Genomic DNA, 18,927 nt, shown 5'->3' on the forward strand with positions numbered 1-18,927 from the left:
TGCTAGTTACATAATGTTTGTATGTTCAATTTCCAGTTGGCAATGTTTAGTGGAAGCCCCTATCTAAGCCTCTACATGGAATAAATACACACACAGCTGTAAACATACATTTTGTACTAATTTAATCCCTTTAAGCTCATTTATTTGAAAGTTTGATCCATAGATGAATGCAAATCATCATAAATTGTAGAGGAAAAACTCTTCAATAAATTAAAGCATCATTCTTAGGATCAGAATACCTCAATAACTTCACTAGTTAACATGAGCATTTCCCCCTTTTCTAACATACTTTTCTCGTATTTAACTTCATATACTGCAATAACTACTAATTTCTTCATGCAGCTTGAACAACAGCTCTTAGCAAAGCTGCAAGGATAACTCTCTCAAACAATTCAGGTATCTATAGAGCACCTTTAAAAATACTAAAGCTTTGTTCCACTTGTTTCTTGAACAACACCCTTTAACCATTCTGAGTATTAATCATACAATGGAGATGTTAATAGTTACCTTTAGACTGTACATTATCTTCTACTGTAAAACTCTTATGCAGTGCATTCACATTTCATGTCCTTTCAAAGTGCAGTTAGTTCACTTGGAGACAAAAGCAAGAGGAATTTGTTTCAGCTGAGCTATTCTTTTTGAACAGGCACTTTCGGTCTCACTTGCAGAAGAAGCCAAAAGGGAAATCAAGGATTGAGATTAGCAATTTTTTTTTCTCAAGCTTTGAAAGAAGAGTAAGGTCCAGGGGAATTTTATTATGTATTTGTCACTGATGCAAATCATAGAATCATAGGGTCAACCAGGTTGGAAGAAGCCTCCAAGATAATTCAGTCTAACTCATCACCCAGCCTTGTCCAATCAACTAGACCATGGCACTAAGTGCCTCATTCAGGCTTGTCTTTAACACCTCCAGGGACAGCAATTCCTTCCAAATTTTACACTTTCAACAGTCACTGCTAGTGAATTTGTTTTTGCCACAAGAACAACGAAAGACTAATTATGTTAGTTATATATTAGTCTCAAGCTAGGCATTCTAGACAGCATTTACCTGTGCATCTTTCCAGTCTATTCACAGCTTCTGTGCAAAATGGCAGCAGAGAGGGACTGTGGTGTTCATGGAGCTCAAAGATGCCATTATTTCTCATCTCTCAGTGAAGAAGTGTAGTAAAGGTTCTTTCCAAGACAGATCTTATGAGTAGAAAAGCACAGAATAGAGAAGCCATACCAATTCCCAGTGGGGTGCAACAGCTATTTTCACATTATATTCTCCAAAGTTCCAATAAAATGATCTGTCCTCAGGTCCGCTTGGTAGCTAGGATGGTTCCCTGGCCGAAAACTGTAACAAAGCCACAACTTTTAAAAGCACTTTAACATTTCCTGGGTTAAAACTTACTACATGAATGTACAACATTTTCACAATTAGCAAACATTAACAGGAGCAGCAGTGGAAGATTACTTAAAGGCATCAGACACAACTCTGTTGTGCCTCCTGTCATGTTTCCTCAAAAAAAAAACCCAGTGTAATAGGTATTCATTCTGCCCTTTGTGTGATTACCAAACCTTTCTTTCAAAAGTGAACTATTATGAGCTAGTTTTGGATATATAATGTGATAGTGAGAGTATTTGAAAGGAGGGGGAAAAAAAGCATTCTTCACAAAATATTGTATGTAATTAATACAGTATGTTTTGATGATTTAACATTCAGGAGCAGGTGGATGAGATGGATTTCAGCACTGGAAAATAGAATTTGATATTTTTTATATATCTTCCAAAATGGAAAGTTACTTTTTTCTCTGGCAGAGGTCCACTATTGTCAACTTTCCCATCAAGAAAAATACTACCCAAACTGGTTCAAATTATCTAAGACCTACACAAGGATAGGGCTGCCTGTGGGGGTCTTTACCTTAATATTGGCTCTGGGCCTAAGCCTTTATTTAAGTTCCCAGGCAGCAGATCTATTAAAGCTATATTACTAAGGTTCACACTGCCCCTGAAAGCTTTATTAAACGATTATTTCACAGTATGAAGGGAAATCTATTGAAAATTAATATGCGGCATCAGCCAGTCATGGTTCAGAGCTGAGATATGCTCTTTGTGGGGGGGAAAAAAAGTTTTTAAAAAAAAAAAGTTAAAGAAAAACAAAGTTAAAGAAAAAAAATTTAAAGAAAAAAAAGTTAAAAAAAAAGAAGTTGAATTTTCCAAAGAAAGTGTTAAGTGCAATTCTTCTCATTAACTTTCCCTGTCTATCACAGTATCACAGTATCACCAAGGTTGGAAGAGACCTCACAGATCATCAAGTCCAACCCTTTACCACAGAGCTCAAGGCTAGACCATGGCACCAAGTGCCACGTCCAATCCTGCCTTGAACAGCTCCAGGGACGGCGACTCCACCACCTCCCCGGGCAGCCCATTCCAGTGTCCAATGACTCTCTCAGTGAAGAACTTTCTCCTCACCTCAAGCCTAAATCTCCCCTAGCGCAGCCTGAGGCTGTGTCCTCTTGTTCTGGTGCTGGCCACCTGAGAGAAGAGAGCAACCTCCCCCTGGCCAGGGCTGTTGTCAGTGGGGAGAAATTGCTATTCCTAGAGTTGATTTCACCTTTTTGTCCTGTTTTAGGAGACTAATCTCACGTAGGATGCATGCCTCTCCAAAAGTGCCCCTCTGCTTCTGCAGCCCACAGAAGGAGCTCAGCTTCCCCACTAGACAGGCTGAACTTAAGCAGCATGAAATGCAGCTTATGTGAAAGGAGTAAGATTTTATGTAGCTGTCTGACTCGTGGGATTCTGACAGACTCAAATAAGCATCTAAAATATACACAAGGATTTAGTATATTAGGTTATCTTCTTTGCAGAAAACAACTTGAGACAGCTAACACCAAGTGAAGCCATGCTCACATGTCTTTAAAAGAATTGTTCAGAAACACTTAATTAACTAAACTTCTGCAGTCTTGGCACGGTCAGAGCATACATATTTTCTTCTATAAAAAAAAAAAAAAAAAAACCACAATTACATGTTTTATGAAGGTTTTGGGTTCGTTTAAGAACAGTTAAGACCTGTAAATAATTCAGAGAAACAATTTGATTTTAACAAAATTGGTCATTCTACACTACTGCACTGCTAAGACATGTGATAATTCAAATCATACAGTCCTAAAGTTATGAACGGTTAAGTAAATGGACAAATTCTCTTGCTGACCTAAATCGATTTGGAAGGTGAGAGAGAAGAAGAGCCCAGGCAGGCAGCTCCTATCCCAATGAGCACCAGGTGGCAGTCCAGCGTTGAGTGACAGGTCTTAATTTTCTCCTGCAATCCCCAGCCCAGAAGCTTTCCTCCTTCCAGTATTTTGAGTAGTCCTGTTCTGAAAGTCTTCTACACTTTTCTATCTGCTAAGTAACATTCACTTGCTGGGCGGATTTAAAGGCAAAAATGGTTGGGTTTTTTTTGTGGAAGACAAGATGACACTTTTCAGAAACTCATCCATGCTACCTTACTGGAGCTGAAATTCCAGGGAATTTCCCATGTATAAAGCACGTTTTCACTAATATCTGTGTTTTTATAGTAGGAGAGACCACACAAACACATCCCAAAAGTTTACATAGTCTACAAACTCGTATACAGAATATATGAGCCACATAGGGCGACAAGGGTGGTGAGGGGCCTGGAACACAAACCTATGAGGAGAGGCTGAGGGAGCTGGGGTTGTTTAGCCTGGAGAAGAGGAGGCTCAGGTGGGACCTCATTGCTGTCTACAACTACCTGAAGGGACATTGTAGCCAGGTGGGGGGTGGCCTCTTCTCCCAGGCAACCAGCAACAGAACAAGGGGACACAGTCTTAAGTTGTGCCGGGGTAGGTATAGGCTGGATGTTAGGAAGAAGTTCTTCCCAGAGAGAGTGATTGGCATTGGAATAGACTGCCCAGGGAGGTGGTGGAGGCACTGTCCCTGGAGGTGTTCATGAAAAGCCTGAATGAGGCACTTAGTGCCATGGTCTAGTTGACTGGCTAGTGCTGGGTGCTAGGTTGGACTGGATGATCTTGGAGGTCTCTTCCTCCTGGATGATTCTATGATTCCAATGCTACAGTAACTTCAATGCTTTCAGTTGCTTACTCCATATTCTTAAAATCAGTAGAGCACAATGGTGGCCTAACAGGGTTTTTTTCATGCTCTGGTTTGAAAGTTGCACCTTCATAAAGACAGCACAAAATTTCACCTTAGTTATCAGTAAATTGTTTAAAGCTGAAGTCTTCGAGCAAGATACATAGTTTCTTTCACAAATTTTGAAGCAACCACTCCATTGGACATTGTTTTTAAAACCAAAATATACATACATAAACTACTGACACTTTTGAATTTAGAAGTGTTTGAAACAGTCATCACTTAAGAGTGCTGCAAAAACATTAACAAAGTCATAGCTGTAGTATCACGAGCCTGATCCTATAAAGACACAGACTGTCTAGGTTTTGCCTTCCCTATCTTGAGATAAATTCAAAAGAATCTTTATCAGAGTTCTGAAAAGGTTCTCTATACACATTTAAGTGGTGCATTTCACCTATTTTCAGGGGTGTACAACTTTCACTAGAGTAGTTCATCTTAAAACTATAAGCATCTGAAATCAAGTACCATGCCAAACCCCATTAGATGGCATCAATATAGTCAAACATTTTACAAATGTCAACTAATTAAAAAAAAAAAATTAAATATCTGGGTGAGGAGGGGAAGGGGAATGGGAATAAAGCCAGATATCCTAGAGAAAGATCACAAATGGTGACCAAGGAATAAGAATTCGACAAACTGTACACTACCTGGCATCACTAAGCCACAGGTTAAATAGAGTATTCTTGCACTTCTCAACAGCCTTATTATTTAACCTCTACCCCAAATTGTTACCATATCTGCTCAGACATGGCAGCACAGGTTCAGTTCACAGAGCTTGTGCTTCTGAGCATCCTGAGCAAGATCTGGGGACCTCAGAATGGAGAAAAATAAGTTTTCATGCTTTTTACTGCAGCCAGACCTGCAAAACCAGCACTGCTGAGAAAGATGGATTCTGTTCCTTCTTGCTCACATTCAACAGACATTTTTTTAAATGTCACTGAATAGAATGCCTAGTCACCATAGGTCATAAAATGTAGAGGTTCCCAGGATGAATAGTGATAAAGAAGCAGGATTCCATGCCTGCATTATATAGACTTGCAGGACAGGTGCCTCATAAATGTCTTGGAAAAAAATATAAATCTCCTCTGAATCAAAAGTAGAAAGGAAAAATACCTCATGCACCTAAAAACACCTCACATTCTCTAAGTTACTTACATGTAACCACTAACATTTCCAGACGGAATTCCAGTGGCTCTGAAGAAAGAACTACATAGTCCCTTATGAACAATGCTAGACCAGGTTTTGGTGTCCAGGAAGCCCCACACTATCTCCATACAATCCAGCACCCACATCATCCACAACATTGAACAGATTCACCTCATTATCAAAGAAAGAGAACTGGTGGGAAAATGCTTTTCCCCAAGGTATGTGTATGTGCATTTATATGTATATATTCCAGGCACAGCAGCTGGCTTTTGCCATTGTTCTCCCATAGCCTTGATTTCCAAGCCTGTTGTCCTCTTGGTCATCTTACGGTGAGCTTTGGTTAGACTCTGAGCTTTTGTTAGAGAGGTGTATATTTCTGATGGGCTATTTTCCATTCTATCTAGCTGTGGTACAAACTAAGACAATTACTGTTGACATTGCTATAGCTATGGAGCAAGCAGTGCATGGAATGGGCACGCATTGAGGATTTTTCATCAGACCCCAAATGTTTGCTAAACACACATGTGACACAGGATATGCTGTGTCCTTTAATAATGTGAACTGCATGCCTGTTGTTTTAGAAATGAGCTTTAATTGATTTTCAGATTTTTTTTTGGCTGTCACTATAAGGGCCTATTTTTATTTTATTTCACTGGTTTCTACTTTATTGTTTCATTTTATGTTAGTCTTTGAGATCTCTTTATATGAAATATTTCCTTCTTAGCTATATTTTATTGAAATCTCAACTAGTGCTAGGGATCTTTCCATGGTTTTTTGAAACTTAGAAATAGCTTGGCTCTTACATGATACTTTAATAATGTTGCCAATCCTCTGATAAGTTTTTCACATCAGATATTTAGCCCCAATACCTAATGCTTGAGAATCTACATTGATTCTCTTTGCGTTCCACCTCTGCATTCCAAGATTTATGAATATTAAGTTGTGCTTGCCCCAAAGCAAAAGTATACTCACTAAGATATTTGCTGAGATCAGGAGTCTCTCTGCCCCATTTTTAAAACAAAGGCACTAATAAGGAAGCACTGTAAAATGTGCAACACTGAAAAAAATAAGGAATTTTCAGTATTTTTAATAAAGTGAGGAAAAAACCTCACCAAATGTCTTGTTCAAAGCACCTATCAGACCCTAAATAATGCAAGAGAGTAACAACTTGCAACACTCGTACACAATTATGCCTGCTGAGAAGTGGGGATAAACCCTCAGGTCCAACACTGGGAATATTACTTTTAAAAACCAGTGGTCAACTAAGGTAAAAAGACATCATACTCTGTAATTTTAACCCTTCTGAAAATGTGGGCAGATACTATACACAGCACCTACGGGGGTCAGTCACACTCAGCAGCAGTAATTTAGTACCTTGTGTACTAAGCACAGAATTGATAGATCTGTGTGGAAGGCACACATGTAAACCATTCAGTGGTGAAACACTGAAGATCTGTGCAGGAGGCACACATGTACACCATTCAGTGCTGGAACATCTTTCACAAGGACTAAGTGAGCCTTGTAATTTTACATGCAATACATAGCATGCACTCTTGAAATTCCTAAAACATTTCTTTTTTTTAAAATAATGAAATTTCTTATTTTTCTTTTACATATACATCTATATTTTTGTAAAAATTGAATATATTTCTTATATTCAATTCCAAATGTTCCTTTGTGATTTGGTCTGGATTTATATGTGTGTGAAAATAAGGAGCTTACCTAAAATGAGGTGAAACTGGCATAACCCCATGCAGAGATACAGGCTGGGGTTGGAGTGGCTGGAGAGCAGCCAGACAGAGAGGGATCTGAGGGTGCTGATTGATACCCACCTGAACATGAGCCAGTAGTGTGCCCAGGTGGCCAAGAGAGCCAGTGGCATCCTGGCCTGCATCAGGAATGGTGTGGTCAGCAGGAGCAGGGAGGTCATTCTGCCCCTGTACTCTGCACTGGTTAGACCACACCTTGAGTACTGTGGTCAGTTCTGGGCCCCATAGTTTAGGAGGGACATTGAGATGCTTAAGCATGTCCAGAGATGGGCAACAAGGCTGGTGAGAGGCCTTGAGCACAGCCCTACGAGGAGAGGCTGAGGGAGCTGGGATTGGTTAGCCTGGAGAAGAGGAGGCTCAGGGGTGACCTTATTGCTGTCTACAACTACCTGAGGGGTGGTTGTGGCCAGGAGGAGGTTGCTCTCTTCTCTCAGGTGGCCAGCACCAGAACAAGAGGACACAGCCTCAAGCTACGCCAGGGGAAATTTAGGCTGGAGGTGAGGATAAAGTTCTTCACTGAGAGAGTCATTGGACACTGGAATGGGCTGCCTGGGGAGGTGGTGGAGCTGTTCAAGGCAGGATTGGATGTGGCACTTGGTGCCATGGTCTAGCCTTGAGCTCTGTGGTGAAGGCTTGGACTTGATGATCTGTGAGGTCTCTTCCAACCTTGGTGATACTGTGATACTGTAAATGAGAGAGAATGTGAATGTGGTGGTTTGCTGGTTTACCAACAGGTGAAAGAAAGGCACCGTGGCAAAAAGATCCCATTGAGGTAAGTGCTGAAGCAAACTAATCCCAAACATTTCTGCAGGCATACATTAAAATGCTCAAGGTTCAATTTCTAAACTGTGATTACATAACTTTCCTTCTGCCCCTCTGTTTGTAATTACATTGCTTTCAGGTTTCTACATTAAACAGTTCCCCAGCTGCTCTTTAGAAAATAATAAACCGGTTAATTTTAAAAGCAACCACATATGGTTAAGATAATTCAAGAGATACAACTGTGTAATGTAATTCATCTTTCCTTTTTTTTTTTTTTTTTAACACAAATCTCTATATTAAACTAAAAACAGAGCTCTGCTGTGTTTATTACAATAAATATTCTTATTGAAATCAACACTATACGAGGGATTCCCAGCAGGTTCTGTATAAGCCATTATTGAAACGTCTCATTGCAATTATTTTTCAGCAATTTCCTCCCACTGTTATCCTATATACTACAATATACTGAGCACAAAATAAGATGTCAGTATCTCTCAGCATAGCTTCTACTGGATTATGAATTAAGATGGATATAAATTGGATTGTAAATTGAGAACTATGAAAACTCAAGGCACCCCTTGGATATAAAAAGCTCACTCTGCATCAGAGATCTCACCTCCCCACCAGCATCAGGGCTGACACTCGAGACACTTCAGGATAAGTCTCTTATTTGCCACACTGCAGAAATAAGAAATTCCCTGGCTTCAAGAAGAAGTGCTAAAGAAATTTATTCTTCTCTTTACTGGCAGTTGCTATGTAGGACATTATATGGATTCCTGAATAGCATTAATGGTGCTGTTTTCTGCATGCCTCAGGCCACAAGGCTGTGATTACTTTTAATCAGTTTCAAGACTACCCACCCTCAGCGTGCTTTGGTTGTCTTCAGACTGGATCAGTACATTGTAGCCTACCTATTGTAACACTTGGAAGTTTCCCCGAGGCTTTCGGGATATGCAGAATGAAGCCAAAACGAGTTTAGGTCCCTTCCTTCCCCTTTCTTTCCCCACAGAAACTTTGGTGTCTGATCCCTGTTTCCCAGCAGTAGTCCCAAGTACCACAGAGTAACCAGAAACCCTTCCTTTCCTAAGTCAATACCATAAAAGTTAAAATAATTTTAAAAAAGGAAGAAGAATGCATAAAATAAATTAAATACTATTTTCCTGGAAGCTTGCAGCATTGTTTATTATTCTTAAATTCTTTCCTAATATCCATGCAAATACAGCTAAATTAATTTTATATATTTCTGGTTAAAGAAAAAAAAAAAAGAGAGAGAATTCTCAAAATCATCAGTTTGAGAGAGAAGAAAATTTACCAGTCTTCAACCCCCAAAGCTCGGTTTAATTGGTGTAATGAGACACTTATTGATATTTATCCATAAACAGTGTGAAATAGATTCTGCCACTCACACTCACCCTTGTTCCTCTGTTGTTAGCCTTCTTAATTCCAGTGAAACTTAGAACTTAATGGTAATTGACCTTTGTTAATATAACAAGCACACTTTCTGCTTCAAAAGATCTTTAATGGTCATTTCACAGTGATGAAATTTAACACAAGTGCTTAAAGAGAAGCAATTTTGTCAACAACAGTAAAACAGTTTTCAGTATCATATGCTAACTATCAGTAGCATAACAAGTACAAATTTTACTATCCTTATGGTAAAATCACAGGGTGTGGGGAGCAACTGGGAAGGTGTAATGACAGCACCCTGTGCATATGCAACTATTATTACTCAGGAAAAGAAAGAAGAGAAAGTTGGAAGAAATGTATCTATAAAAATCCCTGGTGAATAAGCTATTAATTATCAAAAAGGTCTCAGCCAAACACTTAGACAATTTATATAGCACATCAGACAAAATATGCCAGCTATTCAAAAAAAACAAGGCAGATGAGATTAGGCTGGTGCAGGCTGTCTCACTGACATGCAGCATTCTAGACAAGCTAGTGAACACGCTGCTAGACAAGCAAGTGAACATATTACACAAGGACCTACGCAAAGTACAAAACGATCAAAGACTGGTTCAATATCATAATGTAAAATTGTAATGGGAAGGCAGACAGGATGATAAAAAGAAGCAGAGCTCTTTGAAATGTGAGTCAAGAGGGGAAAAAAAAAAAAGTGACAGGCTCAACATTTTCAGATGAGAACTCAAGATTATGGCACATTCCACAAGCACAATGTAGGAAGTGAACACCAAAACATGTGGTTGTTAAAAAAAAAAAGGCATAATTTTTACAAGCTATATAATGCTGCTATTACAGAAGCTGGCTAGTTCCAGAAAGGAAGACATCCAAGGACAGAGGGATGAAAGATCTAATTAAACAGAAAGCAATGCTGCTAGATAAAGTCTAAAGTGGTTTTCTCCCTTGGGTCCAGAAAATGCAGCCTCCTATGAAATAACAGGAGTGGGCTCCAGTGCTTTTCCAGTAGGAAGTGCAAAAGGAAGAAGCTTCAAATGCCCAACAATTGCAAAAACAAGAGCTGCAGTGCCACCAGCTTTCAAAAGTTGCCACTTGCAGAACTGACTTAGGGAAGCCAAAGCAAGATCAAGACTCCAGCTGCAGGAAGCCATGTGTGGTTTGTTTTTTGAGTTTTTGGTTTTTTTGTGGTTTTAGGTTTTTTTTAATGTTGACTACAAAACTTCTCTTTACTCATTGTTGAAATACAAGTTGCAGGAAGAAGAGTTTTGTTCTTCAACTGGCAAAGTACTCAAGTTCCAGTTAACTCCTGCTGGCAAGACTGACTGACCAGCCATGCTGTGATGAAACGAATAAGGGCAGAACGTCTGCACAAACAGACAAGAGACTGTCATGAACAGCCATGAAAAGACAGGCCAAAACTCTTCACAGTGTGATAAAAGGGAAAGAAAAATAAAGACAAATGGGAAAAAGTGACACAGGCAACAGATATTGGAAAAAGCCAAACCCAAACCCACTCTTAAACCATCTGTGGGCAAAATGTGCTTTTCACCGATGAGGGAAGGTGTATGCAGCTGCCCCACATGTCTTGCAGTTACTTTGGTTTCAAAACACCACCAATATCCCTGTTAAAATCACCATTAAAATCAAAGAGGAACTGGGATAACTGTCCCACTTTTGGATGGACTCTTAGTTTGCATACCTCTTATAGTACTTCTATAGTGTAGATCTCCGTATTGAGACGTAACACAATGCCAGGTAGCAGGTTAAAAGTGCTTCTAGAAGTATCAGCCAATTTTGTCCTACTAGGTCATTCTAGAACATAAACAGCAAAACAAAGTTGCAGGTTCAGTATTAGGATCTATGAATTTCATGTTGAGTGAAAACCACTTGGTATTAAGCAGAAAACATAATGAATAACCAATTTATGATCAAGATTATAGAGACAGATGTGCAGACAGATGTAGGGATATAAACTGCTTCTGCATATCGTCTTTTGTGTCCTCAAACACATGATTCAAACACTTCAGCAGGAGCACTGGTTACCTTTCAAGATTAAATAATATTACTTTTATCATCTCATTTAATATCTCTTTCTCTTGCTAGTGAACGCTGTCTGAAGACCAAAGTATTCTGCCACAAGAAATCAAAGCAACATAAAAAGCACATTTTTACAATCACTTTTACCCAAAGTGGGAGAATAAGGTGAGAAGCAATAGGTTTCCTCTCAGTGCCAGCTTGTACGACCAATGAAAGGATAGCTTGTCAGGCGAACAGGAGCTCCAGCACAACTCTGATTTGTGGCAGGGTGCAAATCTCCAAAAAACCTTAACCAAGATTAAATTCAACAGCTTGTATAGTACCAATAACTGGAAAATGGAGACTAAACACCAACAATCAGTTGTTTACTTAAAATGAAGTATCTGTACTCAACACTGGTCAGGCCACACCTTGAGTACTGTGTCCAGTTCTGGGTCCCTCAATTCAAGAAGGATGTTGAGGTGCTGGAACGTGTCCAGAGAAGGGTGACAAAGCTGATGAGAGGCCTGGAACACAAATCCTATGAGGGGAGGCTGAGGGAGCTGGGGGTGTTTAGCCTGGAGAAGAGGAGGCTCAGGGGTGACCTCATTGCTGTCTACAACTACCTGAAGGGACACTGTAGCCAGGTGGGGGGTGGCCTCTTTTGCCAGGCAACCAGCAATAGAACAAGGGGACACAGTCTCAAGTTGTGCTGGGGGAAGTACAGGCTGGATGTTAGGAGGAAGTTCTTCCCAGAGAGAGCGACTGGCATTGGAATGGGCTGCCCAGGGAGGTGGTGGAGGCACCATCCCTGGAGGTGTTCAAGAAAAGCCTGGATGAGGCACTTAGTGCCATGGTCTAGTTGACAGGATAGGGCTGGGGGATAGGTTGGATTGGATAATCTTGGAGGTCTCTTCCAACCTGGTGGATTCTGTGATCTTTTGTTCCAGGGAGAACAGTAGTCTACTCCCGCTGTGCCTTTGCTTTGTGTGAAGGGAGGTGAGTTGCTGGTGCATTCAGGGAGGCAGAGGAAAGAGAAGGTGCTCAAGTTTTCAGACCGTGTTTAGCGACAAATACATGGCTTTGGCCCAACAGTCTTTTTGTTTTCTCAGCATGACCTTCGTGCAGACCTAATCTAAGTGACTCCTACAGTGTAACGCGGCATTTATAACCGGTAAAACTTTTGTATTGAGGTGTGGGTTTAGCAAGTCAAGGTGGAAAGCTTGTTGGAGGCTTATGGGACTCTTAATTTTTCCTCCTTTTGATGTTGAAGAAGACAAATATGCATAATTTTCCGTTTCTGCATATATTCTTAGACATGTTTTTTTCTGCAGTTTAGCTAGCATCATAAATGATTCCATTGCACAGCTCCACAAGCTACTCCTGCACAAGGAACAGAATAAGTTAAGAAAATGATAAGAGAAGCGCCTAGGGAAGACAGCACTGCACTGTACATTACAAAGATCAGAGGGAGCCCAGAAGCAGAATGAGAAAAAAACTCTGTTCACAACATGCACTGTAGTGCAGAAATTCCCAGAAAACTCAAATACCATCATTGTCGGTTTTGAAATCAAGAAAGCTGGGGGGAAAAAAAAACTGCAGAAGGGACCTGATAAAAGTAGAAGCTAACAAGTTGCTTCTATGGAGAGATTTTATTAAGACATTTGACCTTAAATAACAGATGTAGTGCATTTTTAAGTCCAGACAAAAATATTATCAGCCCTTGAATCAAAATCACCTCCATATCTGGTGAAGAAAGCTACTGAGAATCCATATCTTATTTCTTTCTGTGGAAGGAAGTCACTGAAACAACAACAACAACAAAGCAGCAAATAAGGAAAAGTTAGGAAAAGTTTGGAGCAAAATACTATTTAAAAAACATTTATTGTGACTAAGTAGTAAGCATTAGGTGACAGAAGTAGAGGAGGACATGTCCAAAACACAGGATATGACAGAAAAAACCCTTAAGTTTGTACATACACTGCAAGAAAAACTCTTCAGCTTCATGTGCTATCATCTCACTGACTGACAACCTCAGTTAATAGAATAAGTGATAGAACATGTTTTCTTGGTTTCTTTACCATGTCTCTGACTGTAGAAGAGAACACTAAGAATAGAAACCAACTGGCTGGTTTCATAGAAATAGAAATGAAACTGAGAAAAATGGCATTAATGCTTTTAATAACTGACTCTGAGAAAACATGTAACCCCCCGTCCCTGGGGGTCTTCAAGAAAAGACTGGATGAGGCACTTAGTGCCATGGTCTAGTTGATTGGTTAGGGCTGGGTGATAGGCTGGACTGGATGATCTTGGAGGTCTCTTCCAACCTGGTTGATTCTATGATTCTATGATTCTAAATAAATCTATCTGGCAATAGAGAGAAATTAGAAACATTCAGGATCATTTACGTGACTAAATTACTTGAGAGATCATTCATAATAGCTGAGACAGACATCTGTGTGCTGAACCTGATCCTACTCTACATAAATGAGTGATCAATAAACTGAGAACAAGTACACAGTGGCTTATTTAAATTATTTTACTAATACTTAGGACACTCCTCTGAGAAGCATGCTGTGAGTTGGTGCAAAAATTGCTCATCAGCATAACAAGGAGAAGGAGGAGGCCTCAGTTAGTGAAAGCATTGCTAATGAAATAAAGATAAGCCTTTGTGCTGATGTCTGGCATATCGTTAAGTTATACAGCAGTTTGTCTTTTAAATATCAGCTACTGGAATAAGCAGCTCAGCCAACAGCATTTGGTTTCTTGGCTTCTATTTAAGTTCTTTTTGCTACTGCTTTTTAGGGAAGTACTTAGCCTCTGTAAATGGAAAGTATGTTTTCAGACAACTGATCTATTGTCATCCAAATGCTACCTAGCTGTGGCTCATACTGTAGTGGATCAATGATCTCTACTATGTAGCAGCTCATAAACATCAGTACATATGGATTTGTATATGAAACAAATTTAGATATAAATGTAATTTGTGATGCTTTGACATTTTGTTTATTTGAAGAAGGAAGAAGAACCTAAAACTAAACATGAATTATGGTATGGATAAACTGGAAGTTACAAGGTCTGCAGAAGGGATGATGTGTCATTTGGGAAATTCACATCAATACAAATTTTGCTTATTCTTGAATGGCCAGACTATCCAGAAAAGTCCAACTTCTGCATGCCTACATATGATATTCCCCTGATGCAGGCTCTTCTACTAATCTTCTAAGTGGTGTGATTCCTTCTGTGTGCAAAAGCTACAGGGCAAACAGCAATCAATGTGTAATTTGACTTGATGCCCTTTGAGTTTCCCAGTACTCTGAAACAGGCAAAATCACTTAGAGCAGCTGATTCAATTTGTCAGGCAGTACTGTGTGTAACGTGCATCACCCCTAATTCAGCTGTAGCAGATTAGGGTGCCTTGTCAGCCCGTCAGTACCTTGGGTTATTCACAGGAGAAGGGCAGAATAGGACTCCAAGCAAGAGCATTTAGTTAGAGAGGAACTCATGTGTATGCACAAAGATTAACATTTACAGTCACATAGCAATACATCTTATCAATTCAGTGCTTGTAGATATTAAAAGTTCACAGGATGGGATTTTTCCCACTTACCTCACCAAAGCTCTCCAAAGGAACAAAGAAATTCTCCCTTTGGCTGTTTTTGGAATTTGGTTTCCAGTTTCCCAGGCTATCACCTCTCACGAGGTTTTCTTTTGGTCTCGGTTTTGTTCAGTTTTTTTGTTGGTTGGGTTTTTTTTTTTTTTTTTTTTTTTTTTTTTTTTTTTTTTTTTTTGGTTTGGCTTGGTTGCAGTTTTTTTTGTTGTGGTTGTTTATTTTGTTGGTTTGGTTTTCTTCTCTCAAATGGTCTGGTACCATCTGTCCCAGCACTCTGAGGTGCACTGGACACTGGAATGGGCTGCCCGGGGAGGTGGTGGAGTCACCGTCCCTGGAGCTGTTCAAGGCAGGATTGGACGTGGCACTTGGTGCCATGGTCTAGCCTTGAGCTCTGTGGTAAAGGGTTGGACTTGATGATCTGTGAGGTCTCTTCCAACCTTGGTGATACTGTGATTTCCAGAAAAGAGAAAGGAAGGGAGAGATGCAGGTTCCTCTGTGTAATACAGTTCTCATACAAATCAGCAAAGACAGAAGTTCCTATTCTATCAGACTACTACTATGCTGTCAGATCTCTATACACAGCTTACCAACAGAAAATTACAGTAGAAAACAATGTTTGCCTTTTGTTTACTATATTAATGTCAGGAAATAATAATTTACCCTAATTGTACCCACATGTGAACAAGTAGGTCTCTTGTTTATGGTTTAAAAAGCCATTAAAGATCCTTATGCATTGATAGGATATATTTAATTCCAGGATTTACCTGAAGACTGTACTTACATCCCAGGATCATACATATCTTATCTTCTATTTGAAATACACCAGAACAGCTTTGGCCTCTGTTGAAAATATGAGAACATCTAATCTGAGAAAAAAAAGCAAGATATCATGCATTTATTTAAACCACACACTACACTGAAGAATCTTTCATCAAAGATGCAGAAGTACTTACCTTCCCTGATACACTGTTTCTTGAAATGTCAGGATCCTAGAGAATTACCACTGAGCCTCCAGACAGCACATACTTTCCCTGATTGTCTCTTCTGTTGTGCTTCTTGGCTCAGAATTGGGCTCAAATAATTCAGACATGAGGCTTCGACAAGCAAATTAACTCATGCAGTGCTGCATACAAGGTTTCATACAAAATTACTAACAAATGATGCATCTGAATTACAGTCAGTGCAGAAGACTTTGCACATGAATTGTGCCCTTTACTTTTAACAGAAGGCTTCAGAAAGTCTTCACAGTTGTGTGCAAGTCACCTGCCCTTTGTGTGCCAGCATTCTTGCTGGGGTTCTGACAGCCCACTCAGGGCAGCTACAGTCAACAGGATCTTGCTTTTCACTACCCTGATAAAGCAAGGAAGGTGCCCCTTCCCAGGAATCCCCCATGGAGCAGCAATGCTCCTACGTGCCTGACCATTAACATCCGTAACGACTGGATGCTGAGACAATTTGAAAGCCATCCCCAACACACTTATTTCTGTTTTTCAACCTCTCTGCAAAGCGATACTTTGGCATTGTTATGTGATTTTTGACAGGGTTACAGTAAATTCATCATGCTAAACTGAAATGTTTCTGGCAGATGTCTACTCTGCAACAATCAAGCTACGCGTACGGTAAAATGTGACAACCGCAGTCTACTTCTGGTTGTAAAAATTATGCATGTAATGCTTTATTAATGCTAACTGGGAGCACAACTACGTAGTATATTATTTATCTTTTCATTAGAAATTTTTTATTACAGAAAGTTGCTTCAATATGTTCTATCGAATTAATTTTTGTTAAAATTTAGTCTTGAGCCACAAGTTATTGACAAAGAGAAAAGAAAGAAGGGAATGTGCTAGGAAAAACAGTTTCTTTTCGATCCTTCAAACTACTTTTTTCTTAGCTACTATCAATGTATTTTTTTTTTTGTTCATAAGTAGTTTTCTTTCTGAAGGCTACCCTGAAACAATAGATGTAGAGAGCTGTTTGGTGTGGGGGGGGAAGCCTGTATCATTAAAGGAGAATCCCATTGCTGTTCCAAAAGCAAACACTACAAAACAGGAGACAAAGAAGTAGGATTTATCTTCAAAACACTTTAAACTAAGGACATCAAGCTTAATTCACAAAAACCCAACTAATTTCATGAGTAGTGGAATTAATTTTCAGTTGTGTGATTTCAGTCTCTCAGCTTGGCTCCTTTGCGTTCGATAGAATGGGAACTTCAGCTGCAGGCTCTTCTGCAGTTCAGCTTTTTTACTAAGTTTCCCTTCTGTGAGTTCTTTGACTGTTCACAAGTGCTGAGTAAACTCTGCGAATGCCCCCTCAGTGGGGTGTGAATAGGCACACTCTCCAGTTTTACTTTATTTTATTGTTATTATTTTCTCCCATTTTGCACTTGGTTTAAATGGAACCAACAGGCTTAAAAGTTATTAGTAGAGAACAAGAAAATGAACGAGCACACGTTCAAGTGCAGGTATCACAGTAGATTTTTAAGCCCCCCCCCCCCCCCTTTTTTTTTTTTTTTAAATCCAGACTAAGAAAATGGGAAATTTTATTTATATTGTTGGAGGAATCTCTTTACGTCTCCCAATATAGTGTAACAAACTGCTTATGATGTCCACGGGGGCTAATTTTTCATTTTATCACTTGACTTCCTCAAGAATACCACACAATTAAGGAAGTAGCCTGAGAGAAACAAATGAATAAATAAAAATGGTGTGGTCCATGAGTTAAATTTCTCCTGGAATAGAGGAATGCAAAAGTATTGCTGAATCAATGTAACTAGCATTGCATTAACCTCTAAGGAGTAGGGAAGCAAAATACACCATAAAGTCTCCACACATGCTCTATAATTTCCTCTATTGCAACATAAGAGAGAAGAGTGTACAGAAAAAAAGCCAACAAGCCAGCATCCATCACTTCTCCCCAGTCCAGAGGAACTGGACCTTCAATCTCTGTATGTATTTTAACATTTCAGAGTTGATTTGTAATTGTTATGATGAGCCTACTGACAGCTCACAAAACAAATAAATCCCAGTGGTCCTTTGTTTAACACACTAGAATGCATTTTGTCTTGCAAATTTTCCATTAACTTCTATCTCACAGATGAACTTTCATGCTTTATTTTGGTGTGAGTGGACTATTTCTCTTAATATCGCTACTCATCTTCCTTTCAGAGCCCATTTTATTAACTTTCTTATACGAAGTTGTGATGGTTTGTGAGTTACCCATCTCCCCCACTCTTGTGAAATCACCCAGACTAGACTCAGCTGGCTGGGAGTTAAGGAATGAAGCTTTATATTCACAGATTAGCACAATATACAAGCAGGTATTTACAATACTTACAGCTATACACAGAAATATCTACGTTGAAAATAATACAGAAACACAACAATTCTCCTAGAAATCAGAGTCCCCAGGAGGGGCTCCCAACCATCCTTCCACCTTCTTTCCACCCCTCTACCTTATCTCAGAGTTTGCCTTACCTGCAAGGTGAGGTTGGAGGATCGGCAAGGAGGGTTAGAAATCAGGATTAGTTACACAGAAGCAGCCCAGAGCACCAACTGCAACGGAGAGACACACACACACACACTGACACTGTCTCATCTATGTTTTGTGTGCTTGTTTTCACACATCATAGCAAACCTATGAGTAAAGTAGACATCACCATTGTTTTCACAGCCCATAATCTATTTTTTTCTCATTAAAATATTCCAGTTAGCCTCAAACTAGCACATAAGTAAATTCATTTTTTATCTATGATGTGTGTTTTACAGGTAATTAATCCAATTTGAAGTATTTGTTCAGATTTCAGTTTAGCTATGCCTTTGAAATTTATATTTAATGTGTTTTATATTTTTTTTCGCAATAGAAATTATTCTTTATCTGAATTACTAATCCAGAATGATCACCTTCATTCACCATATTTAAATATTGGTATGGGAAACATCTCTGACAGTCACATTACCCCAGACAGCTACTGTAAGTCGGGACATACATCTCTGTTGTGAAGATCCTGCACTAGCCAAAAAAGTACATTTGAGGTCCATTTCAATACATTAG

At 39.4% G+C, this 18,927-nt stretch overlaps 1 long non-coding RNA gene across 3 annotated transcripts; it reads right to left on the reverse strand.

Moving 5' to 3' along the window:
* Positions 1-1,176: 1,176 nt before the first annotated feature.
* Positions 1,177-18,486, reverse strand: LOC135175073 (uncharacterized). 3 transcript variants are annotated; one of them, XR_010302205.1, is made up of 6 exons: positions 18,351-18,486; positions 15,659-15,717; positions 14,875-15,324; positions 13,003-13,067; positions 10,948-11,060; positions 1,177-1,336 (listed from the first exon to the last, which is right to left on the reverse strand). It is a non-coding gene; the product is annotated as an uncharacterized LOC135175073 (long non-coding RNA). The 3 variants fall into 3 exon arrangements; XR_010302207.1 differs by having other exon boundaries at positions 15,642-15,717; XR_010302206.1 differs by having other exon boundaries at positions 15,642-15,743.
* Positions 18,487-18,927: the final 441 nt, after the last annotated feature.

Source organism: Pogoniulus pusillus, chromosome 4 (genome assembly GCF_015220805.1).
Source record: "Pogoniulus pusillus isolate bPogPus1 chromosome 4, bPogPus1.pri, whole genome shotgun sequence".
Taxonomy (NCBI): Eukaryota; Metazoa; Chordata; class Aves; order Piciformes; family Lybiidae; genus Pogoniulus; species Pogoniulus pusillus.